Source organism: Scyliorhinus canicula, chromosome 3, assembly GCF_902713615.1.
Source record: "Scyliorhinus canicula chromosome 3, sScyCan1.1, whole genome shotgun sequence".
Taxonomy (NCBI): Eukaryota; Metazoa; Chordata; class Chondrichthyes; order Carcharhiniformes; family Scyliorhinidae; genus Scyliorhinus; species Scyliorhinus canicula.
Window position 1 is genome coordinate 174,498,524 of NC_052148.1, and position 14,142 is coordinate 174,512,665.

Genomic DNA, 14,142 nt, shown 5'->3' on the forward strand with positions numbered 1-14,142 from the left:
TTATAGATCAGTTTATTTCCGGTTATACATCTCTGCAGATCCAGTAATTTATCTATTTATTTCCAGTTATTGACCAGTGTATATCCACTTATATATAGATCGGTGTACATTCAGTTATACATCAATTTCTTTCCAGTTATATGTCAGTGAATATCCAGTTAAAGCTCAGTAGCTATTCAGTTATATATCGGTTTATTTCCACTTATAGATCAAAATATATCCTCTTATAGATCAGTGTATGTGCAGTTATAGATCTGCGTATATCCAGTTATATGACAATGTATTTCCAGTTATAGATCAGTTTATTTCACATTATAAATCAGTGTACATCCAGTTAAATGGCAGTTTATTTCCAATTATACATCAGTGCATATCCAGATTTGTAACAGTATATTTCTAGTTATAGAGAAGTTTATATTCAGTTATATGTCAGCGTATATCCTGCTATATATATCAATGCATATCCAGTAATATATGTGGAAATCCAGTTATAGGTCAATGTATATCCAGTTATTCAGCAATTTATATCCAGTTATGTCAGTGCATATTCAATTATGTCAGTGTTTTTCCAGTTATAGATCAGTGTATATCCAGTTATATTTCAGTGTATAGCCAGTTATATTTCAGTGCATATCTAGTTATATATCAGTGTATATCCAGTTATAGATCAGTGTATATCCAGTTATATTTCAGTGTATATCCAGTTATATATCAATGTATATCCAGTTATATTTCAGTGCATATCTAGTTATATATCAGTGTATATCCAATTATAGATCAGTGTATACCCAGTTAAATATCAATGTAGATCCAGTTATATTTCAGTGTATATCCAGTCATATTTCAGTGTAAATCTAGTTAAATATCAGTGTATATAGTTATATGTCCGTGTATATATAGCTATATATCAGTGTATATCCAGTTCTAGATCAGTGTATATCCAGTTATAGATCTATATAGATCCAGTTATATTTCAGTGTATATCCAGTTATATTTTAGTGTATATAGTTATATTTCAGTCTATATAGTTATATTTCAATGTATATCCAGTTATATATCAGTGTATATCCAGCTATATATCAGTGTATATCGAGTTATATATCTAGTTATATTTCAGTGTATATCCAGTTATATATCAATGTAGATCCAGTTATATTTCAATTTATATCTAGTTATATATCAGTGTAAATCCAGTTATATTTCAGTGTATATCCAGTTATATATCAGTGTAAATCCAGTTATATTTCAATGCATATCCAGTTATATTTCAGTGTATATCCAGTCATATTTCAGTGTATATCTAGTTAAATATCAGTGTATATAGTTATATGTCCGTGTATATATAGCTATATATCAGTGTATATCCAGTTCTAGATCAGTGTATATCCAGTTATAGATCTATATAGATCCAGTTATATTTCAGTGTATATCCAGTTATATTTTAGTGTATATAGTTATATTTCAGTCTATATAGTTATATTTCAATGTATATCCAGTTATATATCAGTGTATATCCAGCTATATATCAGTGTATATCGAGTTATATATCTAGTTATATTTCAGTGTATATCCAGTTATATATCAATGTAGATCCAGTTATATTTCAATTTATATCTAGTTATATATCAGTGTAAATCCAGTTATATTTCAGTGTATATCCAGTTATATATCAGTGTAAATCCAGTTATATTTCAATGCATATCCAGTTATATTTCAGTGTATATCCAGTTATATTTCAGTGTATATTCAGTTATATATCAGTGTATATCCAGTTACATTTCAGTATATATCCAGTTATATCTTAGTATATATCCAGTTATATATCAATGTATATCCAGTTATATTTCAGTGCATTTCTAGTTATATATCAGTGTATATCCAGTTATAGATCAGTGTATATCCAGTTATATTTCAGTGTATATCCAGTTATATATCAATGTAGATCCAGTTATATTTTGGTGTATATCCAGTTATATATCAGTGTATATCCAGTTATATTTCAGTGTATAACCAGTTATAGATCAGTGTATATCCAGTTATATTTCAGTGTATATCCAGTTATAGATCAGTGTATATCCAGTTATATTTCAGTTTATATCCAGTTATATATCAATGTAGATCCAGTTATATTTCAGTGTATATCCAGTTATATATCAGCATATATCCAGTTATATTTCAGTGTATATCCAGTTATATTTCAGTGTATATCCAGTTATATTTCAGTGTATATCTAGTTATATATCAGTGTATATCGTTATATATCAGTGTATATCCAGTTATATTTCAATGTATATCAAGTTATATAGCAGTGTAAATCCAGTTATATATCAGTGTATATCCAGTTATATATCAGTGTATATCCAGTTATATATCAATGTAGATCCAGTTATATTTCAGTGTATATCCAGTTATATATCAGTGTATATCCAGTTATATTTCAATGTATATCAAGTTATATAGCAGTGTAAATCCAGTTATATTTCAGTGTATATCCAATTATATTTTAGTGTATATAGTTATATTTCAGTGTATATAGTTATATTTCAATGTATATCCAGTTATATATCAGTGTATATCCAGCTATATATCAGTGTATATCGAGTTATATATCTAGTTATATTTCAGTGTATATCCAGTTATATATCAATGTAGATCCAGTTATATTTCAATTTATATGTAGTTATATATCAGTGTAAATCCAGTTATATTTCAGTGTATATCCAGTTATATATCAGTGTAAATCCAGTTATATTTCAATGCATATCCAGTTATATTTCAGTGTATATCTAGTTATATTTCAGTGTATATTCAGTTATATTTCAGTGTATATCCAGTTATATTTCAGTGTATATCTAATTATATTTCAGTGCATATCCAGTTATATATCAGTGTAAATCCAGTTATATTGCAGTGTATATCCAGTTATATATCAGTGTATATCCAGTTATATATCAGTGCATATCCAGTTATATTTCAGTGTATATCTAGTTATATTTCAGTGTATATAGTTATATAGCAGTGTATATCCAGTTATATATCAGTGTATATCCAGTTATATTTCAGTGTATATACAGTTATATTTCAGTGTATATCTAGTTATATATCAGTGTATATCCAGTTATATATCAGTGCGTATCCAGTTATATTTCAGTGCATATCCCTTTATATATCAGTGTATATCCAGTTATATTTCAGTGTATATAGTTATATATCAGTGTATATCCAGTTATATTTCAGTGTATATCCAGTTACATTTCAGTGTATATCGTTATATTTCAGTGCATATCCAGTTATATATCAGTGTATATCCAGTTATATATCAGTGCATATCCAGTTATATTTCAGTGTATATCTAGTTATATTTCAGTGTATATAGTTATATAGCAGTGTATATCCAGTTATATTTCAGTGCATATCCAGTTATATATCAGTGCGTATCCAGTTATATTTCAGTGCATATCCCTTTATATATCAGTGTATATCCAGTTATATTTCAGTGTATATAGTTATATATCAGTGTATATCCAGTTATATTTCAGTGTATATCCAGTTACATTTCAGTGTATATCGTTATATTTCAGTGCATATCCAGTTATATATCAGTGTATATCCAGTTATATATCAGTGCATATCCAGTTATATTTCAGTGTATATCTAGTTATATTTCAGTGTATATAGTTATATAGCAGTGTATATCCAGTTATATTTCAGTGCATATCCAGTTATATATCAGTGTATATCCAGTTATATTTCAGTGTATATAGTTATATTTCAGTGTATATCTAGTTATATATCAGTATATATCCAGTTATATATCAGTGCGTATCCAGTTATATTTCAGTGCATATCCCTTTATATATCAGTGCATATCCAGTTATATTTCAGTGTATATAGTTATATATCAGTGTATATCCAGTTATATTTCAGTGTATATCCAGTTACATTTCAGTGTATATCGTTATATTTCAGTGCATATCCAGTTATATATCAGTGTATATCCAGTTATATTTGAGTGTATATACAGTTATATATCAGTGTATATCTAGTTATATTTCAGTGTATATACAGTTATATTTTAGTGTATATCGAGTTATATTTCAGTGTATATCCAGTTATAAATCAGTGTATAGCCAGTTATATATCAATGTAGATCCAGTTATATTTTAGTGTAGATCTAATTATTAAAAGCAAATTACTGTGAATGCTGGAATCTGAAACGAAAGGGAAAATGCTGGAAAATCTCAGCAGTCCTGGCAGCATCTGTAGGGAGAGAAAAGAGCTAATGTTTCGAGTCCGATGACTCTTTGTCAAAGCTAACAGACAGGGAAAATGGGAAATATTTATACTGTGGAGTGAGAATGAAAGATGAGTCATAGCCACAGAAACCCAGGGAAATCGGGTGCTAATGGCCACGGAAACCATGGGTAAAGAGTGCTAATGGCAGTCCCCAGAGAGAACAAAAGATGGAAAAGGTCAAACAAACGTCAGAGGATGAACTGTAGATGTGCGGGGAGGGGAAGGGGGAAGCAAGGAGGAGAAAGGTGAAGGAAAGGTGGATAAGATTGGGAGGGGAATTAAATATATATTAAGAAAGGAAGAAATGGTAAAAGACAGTTAAAATGAAATGGATGAAAACAAATGGGTCAAGCTAGGGTAGAGCTGATCATCTGAAGTTGTTGAATTCGATGTTCATGCCGGAAGGCTGTAGAATACCTAACTGGAAGATGAGATGTTGTTCCCAGTTTGCGTTGAGCTTCACTGGAACATTGCAGCAGGCCAAGAACAGACATGTGGGCATGGGAGCAGGGTCTTTTGTTAAAATGGCAAGCAACAGGAAGGTCAGGGTCCTAAATGCTCACAGACTTAGCAAAGCGATCACCCAGTCTACGTTTGGTCTCTCCGATATAGAGGAGACCACACTGGGAGCAGCGAATGCAGTAGACCAAATTGGAAGAGATGCAAGTGAAATGTTGCTTAACCTGGGATGAGTGTTTTGGGCCTGGAATGTTAAGCATGGAAGAGGTAAAGGGGCAGGCGTTACATCTTCTGCAATTGCATGGGAAGTTGATGATGCCGCTTTCCAAAATGGTGCTTCGAAAATGTGTTCCTTCTTCCTCTACCGTGATTTCCCACCTACAGTTGTGGACAGGGCCCTCAATAGTGTGCGGTCCATCTCCCACACCACTATCCTCGACCCCTCCCCGCCCTCCCAGAACAAGGATAGAGTTCCCCTCGTTCTCACATTTCATCCCACCAGCCTTCGTATGCAAAGCATAATCCTCCGCCATTTTCACCAATTCCAGCGAGATGCCACCACCAAACACATCTTCCCTTCACCCCCTCTTTCAGCATTCCGCAGAGACTTCCCTCTGAAACAATCTAGTCCACTCCTCCACCACACCCAGTACCTCTCCCATCACCCATGGCACCTTCCCATGCAATCGCAGAAGGTGTAACACCTGCCCCGTTACCTCTTCCATCCTTAATATCCCAGGCCCAAAACATTCATTCCAGGTTAAGCAGCGTTTCACCTCCAATTTGGTCTACTGCATTCGCTGCTCCCAATGTCGTCTCCTCTATATCGGAGAGACCAAATGCAGACTGGGTGATCGCTTTGCTGAGCATCTTTGGTCTGTGCGCATTCAGGACCCTGACCTTCCCGTTGCTTGTCATTTTAACAAAAGACCCTGCTCCCATGCCCACGTGTCTGTTCCTGGCCTGCTGCAATGTTCCAGTGAAGCTCAACGCAAACTGGAGGAACAACATCTGATCTTCCGGTTAGGCACGCTACAGCCTTCCGGCCTGAACATCGAATTCAACAACTTCAGATGATCAACTCTACCCCACCTCGACCCATTTGTTTTCATTTCATTTTAACTGTCTTTTACCATTTCTTCCTTTCTTAATATATATTTAATCTCCCCCCCCCCCCCAATCTTATCCACCTTTCTCCTCTTTGCTTCCCCCTTCCCCTCCCCCCACATCTACAGTTCATCCTCTGACGTTTGTTTGACCTTTTCCATCTTTTATTCTCTCTGGGGACTACCATTAGCACTCTTTCCCCTTGGTTTCTGTGGCCATTAGCACCTGGGTTTCTGGGGCTATGACTCATCTTTCATTCTCACTCCAAATTTCCCATTTTCTCTGACTGTTAGCTTTGACAAAGAGTCATGGGACTCGAAACGTTAGCTCTTTTCTCTCCCTACAGATGCGGCCAGACCTGCTGAGATTTTCCAGCATTTTCTCTAGATCTAGTTATTGTTGTCTTCGCCAGCGCACACGATAACCCTCTGCAAACTGTTTGGGTGGGGCTCCAGAGGCGTACAAAACGTTTCGAAAGAAACAACAATCCTTCATCTTCATGCTCGTTCTTTCCAATGGAGGAGGGTTTTTTTTTAACCAGCCTTATGTATTTTGGCGGGTCTTTACTCATTCTTGTTGAAAGAGCTCGCTAACAAATGACTCGTTCCATTCCAGCTATTCTCTCGCTATCAGAATGTCTCACCACAGAGTCTCCACATTACGCGCGAGATTAGTCGACGTTTTCTTTCAGCAAGTGCACACCTCAGAAGATCATCGACCGTTCAGACAATCCAAATCCTCTCTGACTCATCCTAGAAATAACAGTGGGGATTAAGATAAAGCAATTCAGCCGAGCTGATTCTGGGGTGCGTGGAGAATAATGGGGCTTATTCCGGCTTAATAGTGATCTCCTTTCTGTTCAGGAGTGAATGGCGTTAAGCGGACACATCCTGCAGAGAGCTCCCAGTCCGGACACAGTGCTGCATGTCACACACACCAAATAAAGACAGGGAGAAGACTTTAAATACCCTCTTTCAGGAGCATCCATGAGTAACTAATGATTTCCCGTAAACATCTATTGCTGTGATCTGTATAGATTGATTCAGTGCTGCTTATTTTTCACAGCGAAGAATCTAAAATGACTAAATGTGTATCTACATAGATTTTGGATTCATAAATTCTTATTTGGATTTTCGATCTGTTTACAAACTTGTCACCTGGATGGAGTGCTACAGAGTAACCAGTGTGACCAGCAAAGCGACTGTTGTCTGTGGTGTGTGCAAAGAGCCCTACCTCCTGATAATTCACAAATGCTGTCGAGTATTGAGAAAAGTGAATATAGATCCTCAAAGGTATTCACGCATATCGATGAGGTACACTGTGAATTGTGTCAAATCTAAAGGAGACTATTATTACTGAGTCCCACTCATACTGTGCAGGTCGGAGGTCCACGGCGTTAATCTCACATCCTTCCATATCCTCGGCAAAGCACGCACTTTAATACAATATTGCATTGTGATCGTTCCCCTACTGCCATCAGATTTAAATTACGCCAGTTTTCCCGAGACGCATTTCACAAATCCCCAGAAGGAGAAGGCTTGCCAAGAATTGACAGACTTGCCTTTATACTTAGCTAACTTTAGTCCCAATCAGATTTACATTCCTCGTATTTGACTGACTGCAGTACCTCTGCACTTGACCTACCCAATAGATCATCTGTTAAACTGAGTTTATGAGAAACTGACTCATGAAAACGACTTCTCCCATTTGACCAAATCTCTCAATTGGGCTGCAGTCGCAGGTTGTGTCCCGTTACCCTCCTTTCAGACTTCTTAGCAACTTTAAGTAAGTTTGCATCGAGTTTCATTGTCCGTCCGTGTGGACTAAGTTATAGTCTACCATTGAGCGGCAGTGTTTTTTCCCCCAATGCTTGCTTACCTGGACTTCAAAAGACCAGTCATTTTGCACGGAGATCCAACAATGAAGTGGTTACATGATGAAAATAGATGTTCCCAAGCAGTATTTTTACAACATGCCTGAACGGGTGACTGAGTGTACATGGCAGGGGTTATGGCACCCACTCCCCAGTAATCAGAAATTAGAGCTGGTGACATTATCTTGATTCCCAACCCGAGCTCTAAAAGTTGTCGTTATCTCTGTCCTGACCCTTAAAAGAAATCCCAGCTAATGGCAGAACTGCTGAAACGGCAGCATGATATTTTAATTCTGTGCAACTAGCAGGGAGAGAGAGGGTTAAAAAGTAACCTCTTAACTGTTTCAGAAAACCTTCTCTGGTATGGAATGATTAATAGGGCAGGGCACACTTTCTTGATATTGGACGAGTGCCCAGTACACGTTGTTAAGTTGCCATAAAAAGAGAAATCGAGGGAAATGCACAACAGGTCGATCAGCATTTGAGAAAGGTTAAAGTCTTGGGTGGGACCCTGAATCAGGAATGATTTTCTGAACAGTCACAGCCCAAACAATAACCTGTACTGTCATTCAGATGCTGCACAGCCGGCCACGTATCCAGCATTGTCTAATGATTGTTTCAGGTCGCAAGGGTGTATCTGTCTTTTTCTGAACAGATTTGTCTAATTGTAATTAATGTCTGCTTTATATTGATGTCCAACTCCAGGGGAGGGGGGTGGCGTATCAAGCTATCAAGCTATATCGCTGGCTTACATTTAAACTAAAACTCAGTGAATGATTTCGATGCCTGACAGTGTACCTGTATTTTCCTGAAGGTGAACAGCACCAGAATAGGCTCAGCAGATTTCTCCTTTAAGCAGAAGTTGCTGGCTTTGTATTGAGTCGCTATGTGGCTGGGGGAATGATGGGAGTCTGTGGTAATTATTCACTTCCAGTTTAAGGCGCCAGAACAGCATTTCATCATTTATGCAAAATTGGCCAAATATCTACAAGGCAAACCCCTCCACCGAGCTGAAATTCGGCGGGAAGTAAGCTTGGAATCATTTCACGGAAAAGGTAGCAAAAACGATCAGAAAATGCTGGTAATGTTTCAATCTGCCAGTCCTAGAATCATAGAATCCCGATAGTGCGGAAGGAGGCCATTCGGCCCATCGAGTCTGCACTAACCTTTCGAAGGACCACCTTCCCTCAGGCCTATTCCCCCGCCCTATCCCTGCAACCCCACCCTAAGGGGCAATTTAGCATGGCCAATCCACCTAACCCGCACATCTTTGGACTGCTGAGTGTTCCCAGCATTTTCTATTTTTATTTCAGATTTATCAGCATCCGCAGTATTTTGCTTTCCTCCCAAAACAATCAAATGGGGTTTCCTGTTTTAAAACGGAATCTTCCGAGCATGAAATGAATGAAAAATGGATGCATTTTTCCCGGGATTGGACACACTCCCGGGGCTCGGTACAGTCCTTTTGGGATTGGATACATTGCTGGAACTGGATAAATTTTTCCTGGGATTGGAGTAAAATAGAAGACAACATCAAGAGTGTCGATATTACGAAATACGGATCACTAAGCACTTGAATGAGAAAGCATTCTTCCATCCTGCACACCCTTATTCTCACGCCCGTAAGCCATAAAGTATACATTTTGCAAAATAAGCAAAACAAATTTAAAGCATTGACTGGCCGAAACAAAGGTGCAGAAATGCCATTGCCGTCGCCAAAGAGTTAAACTGTGGAAAACGTGTGAAGAACATCATCTCTGAGAGGATTTGATTTTCTATCTGAGTGGCTATTCTGCAAAGAGGGTCGTTTGCAAATATGTACGAATACCAAGCACACCCCGTCAGGAGTAGCAGGAAAAAAAAAGGATTAGAATCTGGACAATACAGTAGGGAGTAGGGCAGAAACAAAAATGACAAATGCATATTTTCAAATAAATTGAAAGAAGAAAATAATTTGCAGAATTGTTTCACCGCCAGCATTGCGAGTGTACCTGTTTAATTGTGCATGCGGCGGTACTGCCCTCTCCTGGCTGCAAGCAGCGCCACACCCTTTCCGTCCTCAGGGGAAAGGACAAAACCAATCATACGTTCCAGGGGACCCTCGTGACATCTGCCGCTGCGACGTCATCGGCCAATCCCGGCGCGCGAGAAGGTGGGAGAGTGGGGCACCTGTGCGCGTGCGCCTTGGATGCTGCTTTGCACCAACTGAGTGGGGAGCATCTCGACATGTGAAATGTTGCACTGACCGAAATGGGATGACAACAATTCAGAAAAATAACCACACTGTGGTGTCAGACATCAGTTGTAAATGAGCATTGGAATAACGCTGTGGCTGCCTGTCCTGCCTTCTTACAATGCAACATTCCCGGCTACACGATCTTCTCTTGGCTCTCTTCCCACTTTGCTCCAGGCTTATTACAATTTGTTTCCATTCCCTCTCACCCCACCCATCACTGCCCCTGGAAAGCTGCCAGCAGATCAACAATCACTGCCCATCTCAGTATTTTCCTCCAGAACATTTGTTTGTGCGGAAGACTCTTACCAGGCACAGAATTATTGTGAATGATTAAGGCTTTGACAGAAAGTTGCCTGGTAAGTCGCAACGCAGTGCTGCTTATTGACGTCTCCAGGCCATTTCCATCAGCTGCCACTTTAAACCATCACACTTGTGCTCTGGCTCTTACCACCAAGTCTGCCCCCCCCCCCCCCCCTGCAGACCTCTGATCACCTGACCCTCTTCCACTCTACAGATCATGAGGTCCCAAGCAGTGAGCTGTAATCTGGATATTTGTTCAGCACCCCTCAGTTTGCTTGTCAAATTTAAATGAGGCAAGGGTGTCAACATTGTGGAGGTCTCTTCACCACCCGAATAGGTGGCAATCTAGCAAGCTAGTTGTCCAATTATGAAAATAGAGCACTGTGTCCATATAACTCACTGATGATCATTTGATCCACCAGTCATCCTCCTGGTGCGTCTCACCATACATTGCTTGCGCATTATCTAATATCGTCATTGGAATATCCTTGCAAAGGAAGGATTAATCTCCTGTCAATGAGATATCAGCCTTTTCCACATGCGTCAAGGTCAAAAAGACAAACTAAATGGTGAAGGAAATATAAACACCCAAAATCACAAATGGAGAATGCTGCACCCGGAAACAGAAGGCCCATGTGCCCAATATTCAAATTTCACTCCTATTTGGGCAGCACAGTAGCACAGTGGTTAGTACAATTGCTTCACAGCTCCAGGGTAGGGTGCTCTTTCCAAGAGCTGGTGCAGACTCGATGGGCCAAATGGCCTCTATGAAACTTGACTATACAGATGGAGACCTGGTGTGAATTTCTATATTAATGTAAATTATGTCATTTCAATATGAGAATAGGCCAATTCTTGAGATCTAAGATCTTGAGATCTAAAAAGAATTAAAAGATTAATGACTATAACAATGTTACAAAGATATCACAGGAAGCTAAATTGGCAGCAAAAACAGAAAATGCTGGAAAAACTCAGCAGGTCTGTCAGCATCTGTAGAAAAAGAAACAGAACTAACGTTTCGAGTCCAATATTACTTTTCTTTTGGATTTGAAGTATCAACAACTTTTCTCGACTCCACAAATGCAGTCAGATCAGTTGAGTTTTTTTCCCCAGCACTTCATGTTTTTTATTTCAGATTTCCAACATCTGTGGTATTTTGCTTTTATTAAATTGACAGCATGGATGAATCAATGGCAATGATGCATTTCAATGTAAAAATACTCTTTAATGTAATTGGTTTGGTGGTTTCATACCATTACTGATGTAACATGTGTTCATTTTTGATGCAAACTATCAAGAGCAGAATTAATCTTAAATGAATGAGGGACATTATTGCTTTGGAGTAATGGCTTCCGTGCTCCAGAAAATGGGAATATGTGGATTTTGATCTAGTAAACTGCACAAGACTTTAAAAATGTAGTGTAAACGGGGATGGGCCGATCGGAGGGCAGGGGGACCTCATATGGAACTGGGCCTTTATTGTGCCGGCGGATCGGGTCAGGTGTGCTTCCGATCGGGGGCACTATTTCCATGGTCCAGGTCCGCAGTCTGAGTCTGCCATGGAGCACGGTGGGGCCGATGGAGGCTCATGCACGGCCTCTGACCCGGAAGTGCGTGGGGGCAGTGGAGCTGCGAGCTCCACGACGGCTCCCTGCTCACCCCCTGCAGGGCTGTGAATCTGTAGCCTTTTGACGCCAGTTTTTCTGGCGTAAAAGACCACGGTTTTCACGACGGCGTGGGGACATAGTCCCTGAAATGGAGAATCCAGCCCCTGAGATCTATTTTAAGATCATCTGGAAAGAGAAAATAAGTTAATGGTTTGGATTTAGATCCTTAGAAAAAAGAAATGAATGGAAAAGTGCAAACTCCTGTTGAACATAGAAAGAGAAGGAAAGAAATGGACATTCAGTCATGGCGAGCAAGTTAGTGTGATGAATGACCTGTGAACTTCAGGAAATCGGAAAACTGGGCTATACTGTAACCTCTATAGCTCAGAAATCTATTGTTCAGAAATAGTTGTCCAGAAATATTTTGCTCCGCTTCAAACAACCCAGGATATAAGTTTAGCACAATAGTATGGTAGCAGAAACATGGAAGTTAGAGTACTTGGATATGTAAAACAAGTTTTATTACTGCTTCATGTTTAATCACTATTTTATGCTTCATATTCATATTTGCAGTCATTTCCGGTCGTCAAACTTGTGGTTAGGCATTCTAATGTCGTTCTATAATCCATAAAATTCTGAAACCCAGAAGTGATTTGGTCCCAAGCATTCCAGATTGAAGAGGTTACAATGCAGTTTGCAGTTAACTTTAAAAATCTTCTCAGTGAGAAGACTGAGAATATGTTACCAGAATGAGTAATATTACGAGTACCTCAAGAAACTGCTTATTTGAGTGAGACTAGCTGCCTCACTCTAATATGCAGATTTGCTGAAATGTGATCCCACCAACAATGGGCAGGATTTACATCGCAACGTCCCGTGAGAGTGCTAGATCTCGCGATGTGTTGCGAGCTGGGTAAATCCCGGGAGCGGGATCTCCAGGCTTTTATTGGCCGCTCTGCACCGGGGCGAGCTGTTTTTCGGACACAGCGCGGATCGCACCCATTATTCTCTCAGAGGGTCATGAGTCTTTGGAACTCTCTTCCTGAAAAGGCAGTATAAGCAGACCTCGAGTATTCTTAAGGCAGAGATGGATAGATTCTTGATGAGCAAGCGGGTGAAAGGTTAAAGGGGGCAGGAGCAAATGTGGAGCTGAGGTTGAAATCACATCAGATTCCTATAGAATCATGGAGCAGGGTTGAAGGGCCGAGTGGCCTACTCCTGCTCCTAATTCATACATTTGTGTGAGCAAGGTTTCCTATCCTGAGATTCCTGCCTCAATAAGGATTGTTGTACTGAATTTGTGTTGTTTGTAATGAAAATTGTTCTGTCTTTTCCAGGTATTGAGTCTGATTCAATAGAGCATAATTTCAATGGCCTGAATTTTTGGATGGCAGGTTTCCCCTTCATGCCACCCAAAGAGTCGGCGGCAAACGCATCCCCATCCACTCTGAGTTCCCCACATGCATTTCACGCTTGAGTGAGGATCAGTTGGCTGCGGGCAGGACTTCCACCCCTCACTTGGGAGGAAGTCTGCAATTAAAGAGCTGCCAGCCATTTAGATTGGCTGACTGCTCTCCAGACCCTGCAGCAACAAGAGCTGCAAAGGAGTGAAAAGGAACTTCAGAAAGATGCCTGAGCCTAAGTCCCAAGGCTGGAGGCTGAAGCAAGTTTTTTTTAATATACGTTTAGAGTGCCCAATAATTCTTTTTCCAATTAAGGGGCAATTTAGCATGGCCAATCCACCTAACCTGCACATCTTTGGGTTGTTGGGGTGAGACCCATGCAGACATGGCGAGAGTGTGCAATCTCGACACGGACAGTGATCCGGGGCTGGGATCGAACCTGGGTCCACAGCGCCGTAGGCGGCAGTGCTAACTATTGTGCCACCGTGCCGCCACCTACTGAAGTAAGTTTAAGGGGTCGCGGAATGGGGGAATACAGAAGGACTTTGGGGGGGGGGGGGTGTTCAAATTGGGTGATTGGGGAGAGGCCAGGGGAGTTGGGAAAGGAGGTCCAGCAGAGACTATACCTGAAGTGTTTCAAGTCAGAAAAGTGTTCACGACGAAGGTCCACCGCCTCCCCCCTCTTCCCACTTGAAATCTAAACTGATTCATTTTTGGGCTACCCCCACCCCAGGCAATTCTTCCCATCAGCCTAAAAATTGAATTGAGGCTGGCCAGAAAATAGCCTTTAAATGACCAATAAATGGCCACTTAAGGACCTCAACTGGGGCAAGGACGGGTGTCCCATCAGTTACCTGTTGC